The sequence below is a fragment of the Ambystoma mexicanum genome, chromosome 6q, assembly GCF_040938575.1.
Source record: "Ambystoma mexicanum isolate Mex_15411 chromosome 6q, UKY_AmexF1_1, whole genome shotgun sequence".
In the NCBI taxonomy this organism is placed as follows: domain Eukaryota; kingdom Metazoa; phylum Chordata; class Amphibia; order Caudata; family Ambystomatidae; genus Ambystoma; species Ambystoma mexicanum.
The window spans coordinates 448,722,144-448,737,486 of NC_090937.1; positions in this window are offsets into that span (position 1 = coordinate 448,722,144).

The following is a 15,343-nucleotide window of genomic DNA, read 5'->3' on the forward strand; positions in this document are numbered from 1 at the left end:
ATCATCTCCATTCGATATCTCAGGATGCCGTGTACACTTTCTTATGACGTTATCAGTCCGTCTTCTTAGTTCGTTCTCATACTACTTCAGGGATCTCTTCCTGCAGGCCATCATTACCGTGTGGGTACATTCGATACCGTTGTCTCAATGGATATCTCCTTCCAAATACTCGCTGATGTATTGGTATGATAGCTGGTGTCAGACAAGGCACGATCTCGTGTCTCCAATCCAAAGGAGGTAGGGGGGCGGCATCTCCTGTGGATGTATACATCTGCTCCTCTACATTCCCTCCTCGGGTCGAGTCCTCGACCACCTCCTGAAGTTTTCCTGCTTCTTTGTATCATATCTTGAAGAAGGGTTTCTTGGGTATCCATATCTTTATCACCCCCCTCAGGGTGCCTGCATTTTTTAATGTGTTCAGCCACACTCCAGGTCATGTAATTGCATTCTGCACTTGGGGTACACAAGACCTAATGTCCCATATAATTCTTATGATCGTTTGGATACCAGAATATTGTTCCTTCAGGTGCCACAATACATGCTATAATATGATGTCTAATGGCAATATCGGTCAGCACATTGGGCCTCATTACAACCTAGGCGGCCACGGAATTAATGGTGCCGGTAAGGGACCGGCACCGTTCATTCCGGCCGCCCTATTACGAGGTCTGCAGCGGGTCCCGGTCTGGAACGCCTGGTCAGACCAGGCGTCCTTAGCGGGACCCGCTAGCAGACCAGGATGCTAACAACGGGTCCGTCATTAACGGGCCGGTTGTTAGCATCTTCCCTATTCCCATTGAGCCCTATGGGGGCTCAATTGGGAATGGGGATGTACCGGGTCCGGCGAAAGGGATTTACCGGGCCCTCCAAGGTCGGAATGGCCCGGTAAAAATCCCCTTTGGCGGGACCACCCGGACCCGGACCTAGTACCCGGTACCCGGTACCCAGTATGGGGGTAGCCATGCTGCTAAAAGTGGCATGGCTACCTCCATGCTCGTAATGAGGCCCAATGGGCCTTATTACGAGTGCAGCGGTAAGGGGTTAACGGCGCCGGTAAGGAAGCCGGTGCCGTTAACCCCTTATTGCCGCGTTACGAGGTCCCTTAGCGGGTCCCTGGTTTTACCAGCCGCCCTTAGCGGGAGCCGCTAAGGGACCAGGGAGCTAATAACGGGCCCGTTATTAACAGGCCCGTTATTCGCTCCCTCCCCATTCCCATTGAGCCCTATGGGGCCCCGAATGGGAATGTGGATGGGTATTTTGAATGGGGACTTACCGGGTCCTCCAAGGTTGCAATGACCCGGTCAGTCCCCATTCAAGGAACCCGGACCCGGACACGAGTTTGGAGGCAGCCATAGCGCTAATACCACCATGGCTACCTCCAAATTCGTAATGACCCCCAGAGTCTTTAAGTGTTGTTTGGTTATGCACCAATCATGCTATTTGCTATGGCCATTCTGACCCATTTCTGACTCTCCCGCCCAAAAAACCCTTCATGGGAACTCTTTCAGCTCACTTAAATCAAGCCTTACCATCAGGATTTGCATTGAAAGTGCCTGCCAGTGTTTGTTCAAAGCGGTCTTCTGTGAGTTAACGACTTACAGGGTAATTCATAGAATTTCGCAGAAAAGTGTCGCAAGCGGCTGGCGCAGAGTGTCCGCGTGCGATTGTCTGCGCCAGGCACGTGCGCTAAAACCGATTTCCGCGCACAGCGTATTCATGGATTTCAGGCTCCCAAACCAGCCGTGGCGCAGAGTATCGCAGCGACCCTGCAGCAGCGCCAGTAACGCCCCCAAGAACGCCCTCGCGCAAGGAAAAGCCATCAAAATCGCTAAATCATCGCAAAGGGCTGCGCTAACCCTGGACCAGTCTACAGGGCTGCCAAACAAGGAACGCAAAGCGGGTAACGTGCATATCAGGGGTACGCGTGAAGTCATACACGCGATTAGCCAGGGTACGTGTATTACAGGGGTACGCGGGAAGTTCTACACGCGGTTGGCCAGGGTACGTGTATTACAGGGGTGTGCGGGAAGTTCTACACGCGATTCGGCTGGGTACGTGTATTACAGGGGTGCGCGGTAATTCTCACATGCGATTTGGCCAGGTACGTGTATTACAGGGGTGCGCGGGAATTATCACACGCGATTTGGCCTGGTACGTGTATTACAGGGGTGCGTGGGAAGTTCTACACGCGATTGGCCTGGTACGTGTATTACAGGGGTGCGTGGGAAGTTCTACACGCGATTGGCCAGGGTACGTGTATTACAGGGGTGCGCGGGAATTCTCACATGCGATTTGGCCAGGTACGTGTATTACAGGGGTGTGCGGGAAGTTCTACACGCGATTCGGCTGGGTACGTGTATTACAGGGGTGCGCGGGAATTATCACACGCGATTTGGCCTGGTATGTGTATTATAGGGGTGCGTGGGAAGTTCTACACGCGATTGGCCATGGTACGTGAATTACAGGGGTGCGCGGGAATTATCACACGCGATTTGGCTTGGTACGTGTATTACAGGGGTGCGTGGGAAGTTTTACATGCGATTGGCCAGGGTACGTGTATTACAGGGGTGTGCGGGAAGTTCTACACGCGATTTGGCTGGGTACGTGTATTACAGGGGTGCGCGGGAATTCTCACATGCGATTTGGCCAGGTACGTGTATTACAGGGGTGCGCGGGAATTATCACACGCGATTTGGCCAGGTACGTGTATTACAGGGGTGTGCGGGAATTATCACACGCAATTAGGCTGGGTGGGTCCTCACAGGTGTTCCCTGTACACCCTCCACGGCCCCTGCAGGCAGCCCACAAAACAGGGGACTACCCTGCACACCTGCTCATGTCCCCCTGCACCCCCACCCCCCAGCAGTGCAGGGGCAGCCTCCACCAGGCCCCCACTCATGTCCCCTATCACCCCCACCCCCCGCCACCAGGGGCACCTTCCACCAGGCCCCCACCCATGTCCCCTATCACCCCCACCCCCCAGCCACCAGGGGCACCCTCCACCAGGCCCCCACCCATGTCTCCCAACACCCCCACCCCCCAGCATCCAGGGGCACCCTCCACCAGGCCCCCACCCATGTCCCCTATCACCCCAACCCCCCAGCAGTGCAGGGGCACCCTCCACCAGGCCCCCACTCATGTCTCCCACCACCCCCACCCCCCAGCCACCAGGGGCACCCTCCACCAGGCCCCCACTCATGTCCCCTATCACCCCCACCCCCCCGCCACCAGGGGCACCCTCCACCAGGCCCCCACCCATGTCCCCTATCACCCCCACCCCCCAGCAGTGCAGGGGCACCCTCCACCAGGCCCCCACCCATGTCCCCTATCACCCCCACCCCCCTGCCACCAGGGGCACCTTCCACCAGGCCCCCACCCATGTCCCCTATCACCCCCACCCCCCAGCCACCAGGGGCACCCTCCACCAGGCCCCCACCCATGTCTCCCAACACCTCCACCCCCCAGCATCCAGGGGCACCCTCCACCAGGCCCCCACCCATGTCCCCTATCACCCAACCCCCCAGCAGTGCAGGGGCACCCTCCACCAGGCCCTCACTCATGTCTCCCACCACCCCCACCCCCCAGCCACCAGGGGCACTCTCCACCAGGCCCCCACTCATGTCCCCTATCACCCCCACCCCCCGCCACCAGGGGCACCCTCCACCAGGCCCCCACCCATGTCCCCTATCACCCCCACCCCCCAGCAGTGCAGGGGCACCCTCCACCAGGCCCCCACCCATGTCCCCTATCACCCCCACCCCCCAGCCACCAGGGGCACCCTCCACCAGGCCCCCACTCATGTCCCCTATCACCCCCACCCCTCCGCCACCAGGGGCACCCTCCACCAGGCCCCCACCCATGTCCCCTATCACCCCCACCCCCCCGCCACCAGGGGCACCCTCCACCAGGCCCCCACCCATGTCCCCTATCACCCCCACCCCCCAGCAGTGCAGGGGCACCCTCCACCAGGCCCCCACTCATGTCTCCCACCACCCCCACCCCCCAGCCACCAGGGGCACCCTCCACCAGGCCCCCACTCATGTCCCCTATCACCCCCACCCCCCCGCCACCAGGGGCACCCTCCACCAGGCCCCCACCCATGTCCCCTATCACACCCACCCCCCGCCACCAGGGGCACCCTCCACCAGGCCCCCACCCATGTCTCCCAACACCCCCACCCCCCAGCATCCAGGGGCACCCTCCACCAGGCCCCCACCCATGTCCCCTATCACCCCCACCCCCCAGCAGTGCAGGGGCACCCTCCACCAGGCCCCCACTCATGTCTCCAACCACCCCCACCCCCCAGCCACCAGGGGCACCCTCCACCAGGCCCCCACTCATGTCCCCTATCACCCCCACCCCCCAGCAGTGCAGGGGCACCCTCCACCAGGCCCCCACTCATGTCTCCCACCACCCCCACCCCCCAGCCACCAGGGGCACCCTCCACCAGGCCCCCACTCATGTCCCCTATCACCCCCACCCCCCCGCCACCAGGGGCACCCTCCACCAGGCCCCCACCCATGTCCCCTATCACCCCCACCCCCCAGCAGTGCAGGGGCACCCTCCACCAGGCCCCCACCCATGTCCCCTATCACCCCCACCCCCCAGCCACCAGGGGCACCCTCCACCAGGCCCCCACTCATGTCCCCTATCACCCCCACCCCCCCGCCACCAGGGGCACCCTCAACCAGGCCCCCACCCATGTCCCCTATCACCCCCACCCCCCCGCCACCAGGGGCACCCTCCACCAGGCCCCCACCCATGTCCCCTATCACCCCCACCCCCCAGCAGTGCAGGGGCACCCTCCACCAGGCCCCCACTCATGTCTCCCACCACCCCCACCCCCCAGCCACCAGGAACACCCTCCACCAGGCCCCCACCCATGTCCCCTATCACACCCACCCCCCCGCCACCAGGGGCACCCTCCACCAGGCCCCCACCCATGTCTCCCAACACCCCCACCCCCCAGCATCCAGGGGCACCCTCCACCAGGCCCCCACCCATGTCCCCTATCACCCCCACCCCCCAGCAGTGCAGGGGCACCCTCCACCAGGCCCCCACTCATGTCTCCCACCACCCCCACCCCCCAGCCACCAGGGGCACCCTCCACCAGGCCCCCACTCATGTCCCCTATCACCCCCACCCCCTGCCACCAGGGGCACCCTCCACCAGGCCCCCACCCATGTCCCCTATCACACCCACCCCCCCGCCACCAGGGGCACCCTCCACCAGGCCCCCACCCATGTCTCCCACCACCCCCACCCCCCAGCAGTGCAGGGGCAGCAGGCAGTCAGGCAGCAGCAGGTGGGAGCGTGCTCGGGGCTCTGGGGGGCAGTAGTTCGGCCTTCCGGGCAGGAGCGTGGTATTCCGTGTGCGTAGGCGTGGCCAGCTTGGTACGGAGTGATTTGGCACGTGAAAATCCTGCACGTCAGCGTGAAAACCGAGGAAAGGCCCTCAGCGCGTAAGCGCGTCTGTGACGTGACCCGCACGGGTGTTTCCCACACAGCACGTGATGACAGAGCACACGTGGAAAGACTGCACGTCAGAGTGTAATCGCGTGTGATTGTTGGAAATGGCCCTACACGCAGAAGTGACAAAGCGTGTGATTGGTGGAAATGGCCCTACACGCAGAAGTGACAAAGCGTGTAATTGGTGGAAATGGCCCTACACGCAGAAGTGACAAAGCGTGTAATTGGTGGAAATGTCCCTACACGCAGAAGCGACAAAGCGTGTAATTGGTGGAAATGGCCCTAGCGCGTACACGCCGCGTAAGTGACGCTGGACGTGTGGCCCTGTATAAAAGGTATGTGTAGAACACGTTTTCCTTGTACGTGCTTTTCGTGGAGAGCGAGTGGGTGAATTCTGTACTTCTTGTCGTTTCACACGCGATTTACTTCACGGCGTTTCAAGTTCGTATTCCCTGTTACCTCTGACAGCTTTTTCTCTTTTTTCGCTTTTACTGGTTTACCTGGGCCTGTTCCCTCAAACAGTGTTCCCTTCTACTGTTGTCCTGTCTCCTCAGACAGCGTACAAATCTTCTTTTGGCGGGGGTGTTGCCAACCAAACGTGCTCCTTTTACACGCTCGTTTACCAGGCAGACGGTGAGTCACGCACGTATCTAACATCTGTGCTTGCCCCGTGTGTAGCCTACCCCTTCAGAGGTCATTCTAGGCTGCGTGTGACACGCATACGTTCATTCTTGTGTTACTGGGTGCCACAGCGTAGTGCAGGTTTTTCTTTCTGCACACGTGGTCTAGGAGGGGTTGCGTGCACGTCATCTCCCTTTTTTGGGGCTCCTGTGCGTAGCGTGACCCGTCATCTTTCCCCAGGGGTTACAATCAGCCTTGCAAGAGCACTAGGGTACAATTACCATCTGGTACCCAACCCCTTTGACCCCCAATTGCCCAGGACAATAGTTTCCAGCCACTCCCATACGCACATTTACATCAGTGCCATGGCTGGGAGGCGAGGATTCCGTAAGGGTGGCAAAGGTGGAAGAGCCACAAGTGGTGGCCGTGGTGGATCCGGTAGGGGACGTGGTCGTTACTTGCAGGGTGAGCCTGTCCCCCCATGTGTGGAGGACCAGTCAAGGGCACCCATAATCCCCCCCCCCTCCCGTTGAGGCTGATGTGGCTGACACCATCCATGCTCAGCCCTTGTTGGACCAGCCTATTGTGGCACCAGATCTGGCTGACTCCATGGCTGACTTCCAGGTCAGCAGGCCTATGACACGTGCGCTGGTGCACGTTGATGTCACCATGCCACGTGCATCTGGGCCAGCAAGGTCATCTGCTGCACCAAGGAGGCAGGGCGGAGAGGCTGCAGGGGCAGCTGCGGCTCCATCCACCCCAGCCCTCACACACCCAGCCAGGACAGTGTCGGTCCTAGTCCATGCTGCTGACATTCCCCCTGACACCATCACACTAGAGCCAATGCCTGCACCAACTCCCATGCTGAGTGTGCAATCCCACACTCCTGATACAGAGTCCACCAGGGCTCCTGCCCCTAGTGTCCAAAGCGGCGCAGGACACTCAGGATCACCACCACCTTCCAAGCGGAAGAGGAAGAGTGCTCGTCCGGCACAGGCTGATGCCCCAGACACGGCTACACAGTCCGGCCCATCCAGGAAGCCCAGCTTCACGGATGACGAACTGAATGCACTTGTCGAGTATGTGTCCGGACATGACAACGAGATGGTCATTGTTGCAGGATCCAAGACCACACCTGCACAACGCCAGGCACACTGGCAGACCGTTGCGGACATCGTAAGTGCCCTTGGAATCGTGAGGCGCACAGCCAATGATTGCTATAAGCGCTGGAATGACCTAAAGCGCAGGGCAAAGAGTAAGCTGGCCTCAAGTCATGCCGCAACTCTAGTGACTGGAGGTGGGTCTCCAGTAGTAGACATGGAACTCACTCCACATGAGTCAGTCGCTGGGACCTACGTCACGGAGGAACAGATCCAAGGCGTGGGAGATCTGGCTGATTACGAGGCATTGTCCGGTGAGTGCACATGCATGTGTGTGTCATCCATGTGCATGGTGTGTGTGTGAGGGCTTCTGTTTGTGTGCCAGGTGAGAGTGTGTGCGCCTGAGTCGTATGGGTCAGCCATGTGCTTCATGCAATACTTCCTGCGCAGCTGCATTTGGCCATAGCAGTATCCCTTCTGCCAACAGTAGACATCTAGCCCAACTGCACGCCAGTTGCCCTTGAAGTGTCACCTTGCCACAACATAGTTGCTTATTTTTCACTGTTCATTCAGTCAGTTTGTTTGCATTCCACCACTTTCACTAGGCATGTCGCTGTCCACTAGTCACATGTCTGACATGGCTATGGTAAAGTGGAGTGACTTTGTTACCTGGATATCATTTGTACACGCATGTCCCTGTGCAATTGGACCATTTCAGACTGACAGCTCCAGGTGAAAAATCTGACCTGTTAGAATTAGAAAAGCGATTACATGCGGGAACTGGACTGAATGAATAGGTGCTGCCCTCCTCTCCATCTTCACTCAATAGCAATGGTACATGCCATCTGTGTGATGGCATGTGTGTTTCACCTGGCAATCACAGGCCAATGTGTGATGCCACTGCCAGGCAGCATGCAGAAAATGTGTTCATCTTCCATCTTGGTGTCATCAGTGTGTGCCATTTGCCTGCACTTCATACGCAGTGAGGGTGCATGCGTGGGAGGGTTTTAGTCATGTGGGACATGTGTCAATCAAGTACTGGTTCTCTTGCTTCTCAGCCCTCATTGTGTGCCATGGTGCTAATGCCTGTTTCCATTTCTTTGTTTTCATGTCTTTGCAGGGGAAGACGCACCTGATACTGCTGGGGTTGTGGAGATGGTGCAGACCCAGGAGGGGTCCGAGGGCCCACCAACCACCAGTGAGGGACGTGGCGTGGTGGTGGGGGAGAACCCACAAGTGCTGCAGGTCGTGCTCTCAAGGGGTGTCTCTGGCTGCACCTCCCCCGAGCTGTACTCAGGTGTTGATTCGGATGAGACCTACGTGCCGTCGCAGGTGAGTGTTCCAGGGAGGGATTCTGTTCTGTCTCACCCACCTGCACCAGGGTCAGAACCCTCCATGGGGATGTCAGTGTTGGCAGCTACGCCTTCGGTGGTTACGGATGCAGGGTCACACTCCGCGACATCTGATCCTGTTCCTGGGCCAGCAGATCAGAGGGGGAATGCAGTCCTGCAGCCTCAGGCAGTGCCGGCACAGCAAGGCGCAGTTCGCCTTGCCCCAGACAGGTGTGGTGCCCGCCGACGTGGTGGCCGTACGCCACCCGGCAATACCGCATGGGAGCAATCCATTTACGGTATGGCAACCCAACAGGCTGCATCATCCGAGATGATGGCTCAGGCCATGGATAGGGTGGCCACTTCCATTGTCCCCCCAGAAAGGCTGATGGAGCGACTAGAGCAGGCAACCGACTCCATCTGCCAGTCACACAGGGAGGACATGTTGGGGTCCAACAGGGACAGGCGGGCGGCACTGGCGACTCTGCAGGAGGCCATCTCCATTGAGTCCCAGGGCCACAGGGAAGCCCTGAGGCAGGAGCTCCTTCACCTCAGGACGACTCTTGTTGAGCTTGAGGCTTCAACACACCAAAGGACAGAACAGCAGCTGGAGCGTCTCACCCGTACGCTCTCAGCTGAGATGCAGGCAACGAGGGCGGAGGTCCGGGCATCCCGTGAGTTGTTGCATGGGGACCTCCGCACACTCATCCTCCAGAACCAGACCTACCACACCCGCATGCTTGCAGCCATGGAGGAGCAGACTAGGGCCTTGCGTGGGCTGCCTCCCATAGTGCAACCACCTCCGGATGCAGCTGCACAGGGTGATAATAGCGACAGCAGTGATACTCCCACAATAGGGTAGCCGTGTGGGCCATGAGCCCATGGAGGTGTTTTATCTTCCCAGGATCCACGCAGGTGGGTTCTGGTGTGCATCCTGTCCTCGGACCTCCTGGGTGGCCTCCCCAACCCCCCCGGGCCCATCAATGGCCATTTTTGATTGTTTCTTATTTTTTATTTTTTTTTTATTTCTTTTATTCCCAATTTTTTTGGGACGATTTGTTGGCTTCCGTGGTTCCTGTGGGCATACGCTGCATTGTGGCTGGGCACATGCAGGCTTGTAATGTATTTGGTTCAGATGCTTGGGTTTGAGTCACACACACCCCTCCTGCTTCCCGTTTCCATGGGCTTGCAAAGGGTGTGCCCAAGTGACAGTGAATTACACAGTGACGTTGGACTCCCATGAGCTGTGTGGGCAGTCTGTAGTCAATACTGTGTATACATTCCTAGTGCATATTGCTGTTGTGTTGTACACTGCATGTTGCATTGATGTGTAACTCTTCTTCTGTGTCTACCTCCCAATTTGCAGGTCCCTTCCTCATGTCTACACAAGGACCTCTAGTCTGGAGATGGGGTCCATGTTGGCAGCAGTGCACCTACAACTCTACATGGCGCCAACACTGCACAGTTGGTAGTGGTGGGAGTGCAGGCATTTCCAGGTGGTGAGACTACTAATATGTAACATTTGTGATGTCATGTTAATGGTAGTACGTGCTCAAGTATGTTGTTGGTCCGGCATTGCTGTGAGCATTTCAGGTGTTGCAGGTTTCTAATAGGGACACTGTACATAGTGAGACTAGTGTCATGTTGTGGGGATTACTTTGTTTACCTAAAATTAGCATGACATGGCACGGTGTGTCGTGTGGCGGTGCTGGGGTTGGGTTGGCTGACATGGCACTGTCCTCTTGTTGCATTTTGCAAGTGGGTATTCATTTTAGCTGCTTGAATGTGTAACTTCACAAAACTGCATTGGTGGTGTCTGTGTGGGTAGGGATGCACACATTGTGACACTTCCAGGTGAACAATCTCAGGCTGATATGGTATTCACGGTTCATTCTCCAGACATTCAGGATCAGTGTCAGGTTGAGTCATCATTGATTGTCAGATGGAATGTGCCAGGGCAGTGTGCACTCCACAGGGGTGTGATTTCTATGTGAAGTAATTAGCCACTAGCTGTGTACGGGCTGCCTCCCCCCGTGCCCTTTCCCCTCCCATGCGCAGCGGCTGTGCATGTGGTTGGGGATGTGGGGCCACCACCATGTCCACGGCCAGGCCCCGGCGTGTTGCAACGTTGTGCAGGACACATGCTGCCACTATGATCCTGTACACTACTGGGGGAGCGTATAACAGCTGCCCGCCAGAACGGTCAAGGGAGCAAAAGCGTGACTTTAGCACTCCGAATGTGCGCTCCACTATGCCCCGGGTCGTAATGTGGGCTGTGTTATATCTTACCTCGGGTGGCGTGGTGGGGTTCCGAATTGGCGTCATCATGTGGGGGCTGAGAGGGTAGGCACTGTCCCCTGTGGAGGTGCTGATTGGTATCATTGGTGGGGTTGTGACCTTGCTCAGTATCCAACATGCATGCATGTGCAGTGGCATACATACTCACCAAGCAGCCATGTATCGCCATGCCGCCCAGCTTCTAGGTCCCGGCTTAGGGTGGACATTCGGTAAATGAAGCTGTCGTGGGTGGAGCCGGGATAGTTGGCATATACTGAGGTGATGATTCCCTTGGCATTACATGCTACCTGCACGTTGATGGAATGCCAGTGCTTGCGGTTCCTATAGATGTGCTCAGATGCCCTAGGGGGACGTAGAGCCACATGGGTGCAGTCGATGGCACCTAGCACTTTGGGGAATCGTGCCACACCGTAAAAATCCAGGGCGGCAGCATGCCTTTCTGCAGGTGTTCTGGGCAGGTATATGTGCCTGCGGACTGATGGGCGTGCAGTGATGATGTTCAAGACCTGGTGTAGGCAGCGTGACTGGGTGGCCTGTGACACCCCACCCACTATGGCACTTGTCCGCTGAAATGATCCAGTGGCTAAGAAGTGCAGTACATTGAGGACCTTCTCCAGGGGGCTGAGTGCTTGGGAGCACAGGGTGGGTGATGTGAGGTCATCCTCCCACTCACTCACCAGGTCCAGTATAATGTGTGGTGGAAACCTGTACCTCCCATACACCTGGTCATCAGGCATCCCGAAAAGGCTGGTTCTGGGTGTGATTATTCTGGCCCTGACTATCCTCCTCCTCCTCCTTTGGTAGCCCACTGCCACTGCTGCTAGGAACGGTATGTTCATCCTGGCGTCTGAGCTTGTTATTGTTAAAGTGCGCAAATTTATGCTTTGCGCGTGTTCTAGGCGAGCGTGTGACCCGCGCACCCCTGGAATCCAGTTCCCAGTCCAATAGCGTGTGGAAATTCACACGCACCACGGGATACAGGTTCGCTGACGTACTTGCGTGTGTAAGTGCCCGCGCACCCATGAAATACACGTACATAGGCCAATCGCGTGTACGCGCACTTTTGTCCAATTACACGCGATGACACTCTGACGTGCAGTATTTCCACGTGTGCTCCGTCATCACGTGCTGAGTGGGGAACACCCGTGCGGGTCACGTCACAGACACGCTTACGCGCTGAGGGACTCTGGTCCAATAGAATCGCGTATGCGTGCTGACGCGCTTACGCGCTAAGGGCCTTTCCTCGGATTTCACGCTGACGTGCAGGATTTTCACGTGCCAAATCACTCCGTATCAAGCTGGCCACGCGAAAACACACGGAAGACCACGCTCCTGCCCAGAAGGCCGAGTTACTGCCCCCCAGTGCCCCGAGCAGCCTCCCACGTGCCATCTGCTGCTGCCTGCCTGCCTGCCTGCTGCCACCGTCCCCTGCCATTTGGTGCCTGCACATCAGCCATCTGCAGGGGTCCAGTTGCTGGTCCACCCCTGCTGGAACTGAAGACTCCCGACTGGGATTACATCGCTCCACAGCCCAGCCCCAGGACCCAGTTGCCCACCCACACCTGCCTCTGGGGTTGCCATGTCGGGCACTTCCACATCTGGCACCAGTGGCAACCCCAGGCCAGAGGGGCAGAGGGGCACCAGCTTCACTGACACCGAAGTTGGTGTCCTGGTGGAGCATGTCCTGGGGCAGTATGATGCCCTCTTTGGATCGTCCCGCGCCAGCAAGGAAGGACGGGAGAGGATCTGGGCCGACTGTGTGGTTGCCATCAACGCGGAGGGGGTGGCAACCCGCAACGTCCTGAAGATCAAGAAGCGCTGGGAGGACTTGAGGTCCAGGACCCTTGTGAAGGCCCGGCACCTCGTGGAGGGGGGCCGGGGCCGCATGAGTTCCATCCAGATGAGGGTCCTGGAACGCGTACGCCCAGCGCTCCACGCCCAGATCCTTGAGAGGGAGGCCCGTCTGGAGTTGAGCGGTAAGTGTCCAAGCATTACTGTGTGAGACAGGGCATGTTGCGGTGTGCTGGTTCTATGATACTTGCCTGTATGTGTGCCATAGGCCATGTATGCATGTATGTGTGCAGGGACATCATGGTAATGCATGTGCGACCAGTGATGTGTGACCCACATGGTTGTTGCATGTGTTCAAATGCCGCATGGGGAGCCCTATGCAGATTTTGAACATGAGAGCATGCCAGTCTCTGTACCTGGACATGGGTGGGGGTGAGGGATGGGCGCTGATGCCAGGTACATATATGGTAGCCATGTCTGTGTGCCTGACCTGCGTGTCTGTGACTTGTGCATGCCATGGATGCATGACACATGTGTGTGACAATGCACAGATTCAGTGAAGCAGCCAAATTACCCTTGTATCCGCTGTGTTTGGTGTGTTTTGGGGCCAGATGGATGTGACTGAGGTGAAGTGTGTGCATGTGATAGGCATGAGCCATGATGCATGTGAGTTACATATCATTGAATGTTTCAAGAGTCCATTGGACATGCATGGAAATGTCCATGGCATGCACCATGCCTGTTACTGTGTGTGTTTTGCCTGGACTGACCCATGTGTTGTGGAGGGACATGATGGAAGTGTACTTTGACAGTGGTGCTCATCTGCTATTGCTTCCTGTCTAGGGGACCATTGACAGTGCCCTGATGCTTGTGTTCTTTGTCTCCCTCTACGCAGCGGCTAGTGAAGAAGAGGGAGGAGACGGCGCTGTGGAGCAAGGCGGCGGGGATGCCCCCACGGCTGCAGCGGAAGGGGTGGGTGAGCCCCCACAGGGGCCTGCTACGGTGGGAGACGGTGAGGAGCCATCCAGGTTGGTGGTTTGCACAGAGGAGGAGGAGGCCGCCACTGGGGCACACATGGGGCCTGGTGGGGGCATCCCTGCTGGTGCAAGTGGTGCAGTCCAGGGCCAGGGGCAGGAGGCAGCACAGGTCACCGTGGAGGGGCCTGTGCATGTCGCTGTCCCTGACCCTGTGAGTGCACCACCATGCACCAGCAGGGATGCCCCGTCCCAGGCCCGTCCGCAGGTAGAGGGGATGTCCATGTCACCTGACTCCCCTCCACCTGCGGACGTGGGAACCCCTGGCCGTGTGGAGAAGGTCCTGATTGGGGTCGCGATGCGCACGGCTGTGATTTGTGATGCCGTGCGTGCTTCCCGGGAGGAGGACGCACGTCATCACGAAGTGCACCGTGCCGACGTGGCCCAATTGGGATCGGCCATGTTCGGGGGTTTCCTGCATGTGTTGTCCAATCTGGCGGCCCTCTCCTCCTCTGTGCAGGCTATACACCAGTCGTTCTCCTTGCCGTCTTCCGGCCCAGATGCCACCAGGGCCCCCTGTGGACCTGCCCCGACCAATGCAGCCAGCTCGGTGGGGATCCCATCCCTGCCACAGTTGGGAGTCGGAGGTCCAGCAGTGGTGGACAACACAGCAACTGGACCCCAGTATATGGAAGATGTGACAGCATCATCAGGCAGGGCACGTGCACGACGGCGTCGGTGGTTTCCATCAGCCTGGATGCCGTCGTGCTGGCAGAGGCAGTGGCGTCGGAGGCAGCAGTAGGCTCGACGTGGGAGGCATCATGGCTCGGGGCCTTCAAGATCAGAGGGGCAGGCATCGGCCGGAGGGCAGGGCAACCCTGGGATGGTGGTGTCTTCCGTGTGGGAGCAGTTGGTCCAGAGGATAGGTGCGGAGCGGCAGCGGGCGGAAGAGGAGCGGCTCACCATGGTCAGGGCGGAGTTCTCCATGCGTCGGGCGTTGAGGCGGGCTGAGTGCCTCGAGGAAGCTCGCAGGGAGTTTGAGCTGGACATGGGGTTATCCCTGCGAGACCTCGGGGCCAGGACAGAGTCCCGCCTCCAGGACATCGACATGGAGTTCGATGATGCCCTGGCCAGCAACATCACCGAGTGAGCCGCAGGACTTGCCCGCTGCCTTTGTATATAGTTATTTAGTTAGTTAGTGTTAGGTTTCCTTTATTAATTTTTGTTTTTTTGGACCGCTCGGACAATGGCCACTTTTTTGTATATATTATTTTCATTAGGTAGTAGTAGGTTTCATTTATGGTGTTGGGCTCATGGACCCTGGAATTTTCGTGTATATAGTTTGCTTTTTGAAGAAACATTTTTTTTATTAATTATTGTGTTCACCATGAGGAAATGGTTTTTCATTATTTTACTTCCACATGATTTTGCTTTGGACAACATTTGTTTTTGGATTACTTTGTTTTTTTTTATTTTTACATTTGTTCTCGGACATGGACCATTTATTTTGTTATCCCCATTGTTGTATGTTTGATTTTTTTACTTATTTTTCATCTTTAATACATGTTTTTTTAACTTTCACTTGTGGTATTTTCTCATTGGTTTCATACATGTCATGATATGGGTTTTGACATTCACTTGCACCCATTGTGTATGTGTGTGTGACGGACATGTGTTCATTTACAGACTTGCCATTGGGGTTGTATCATGTAATTGCATTCACTATGTGGGTGGATGCAATCCTTGCCTGGGTGTTTGTG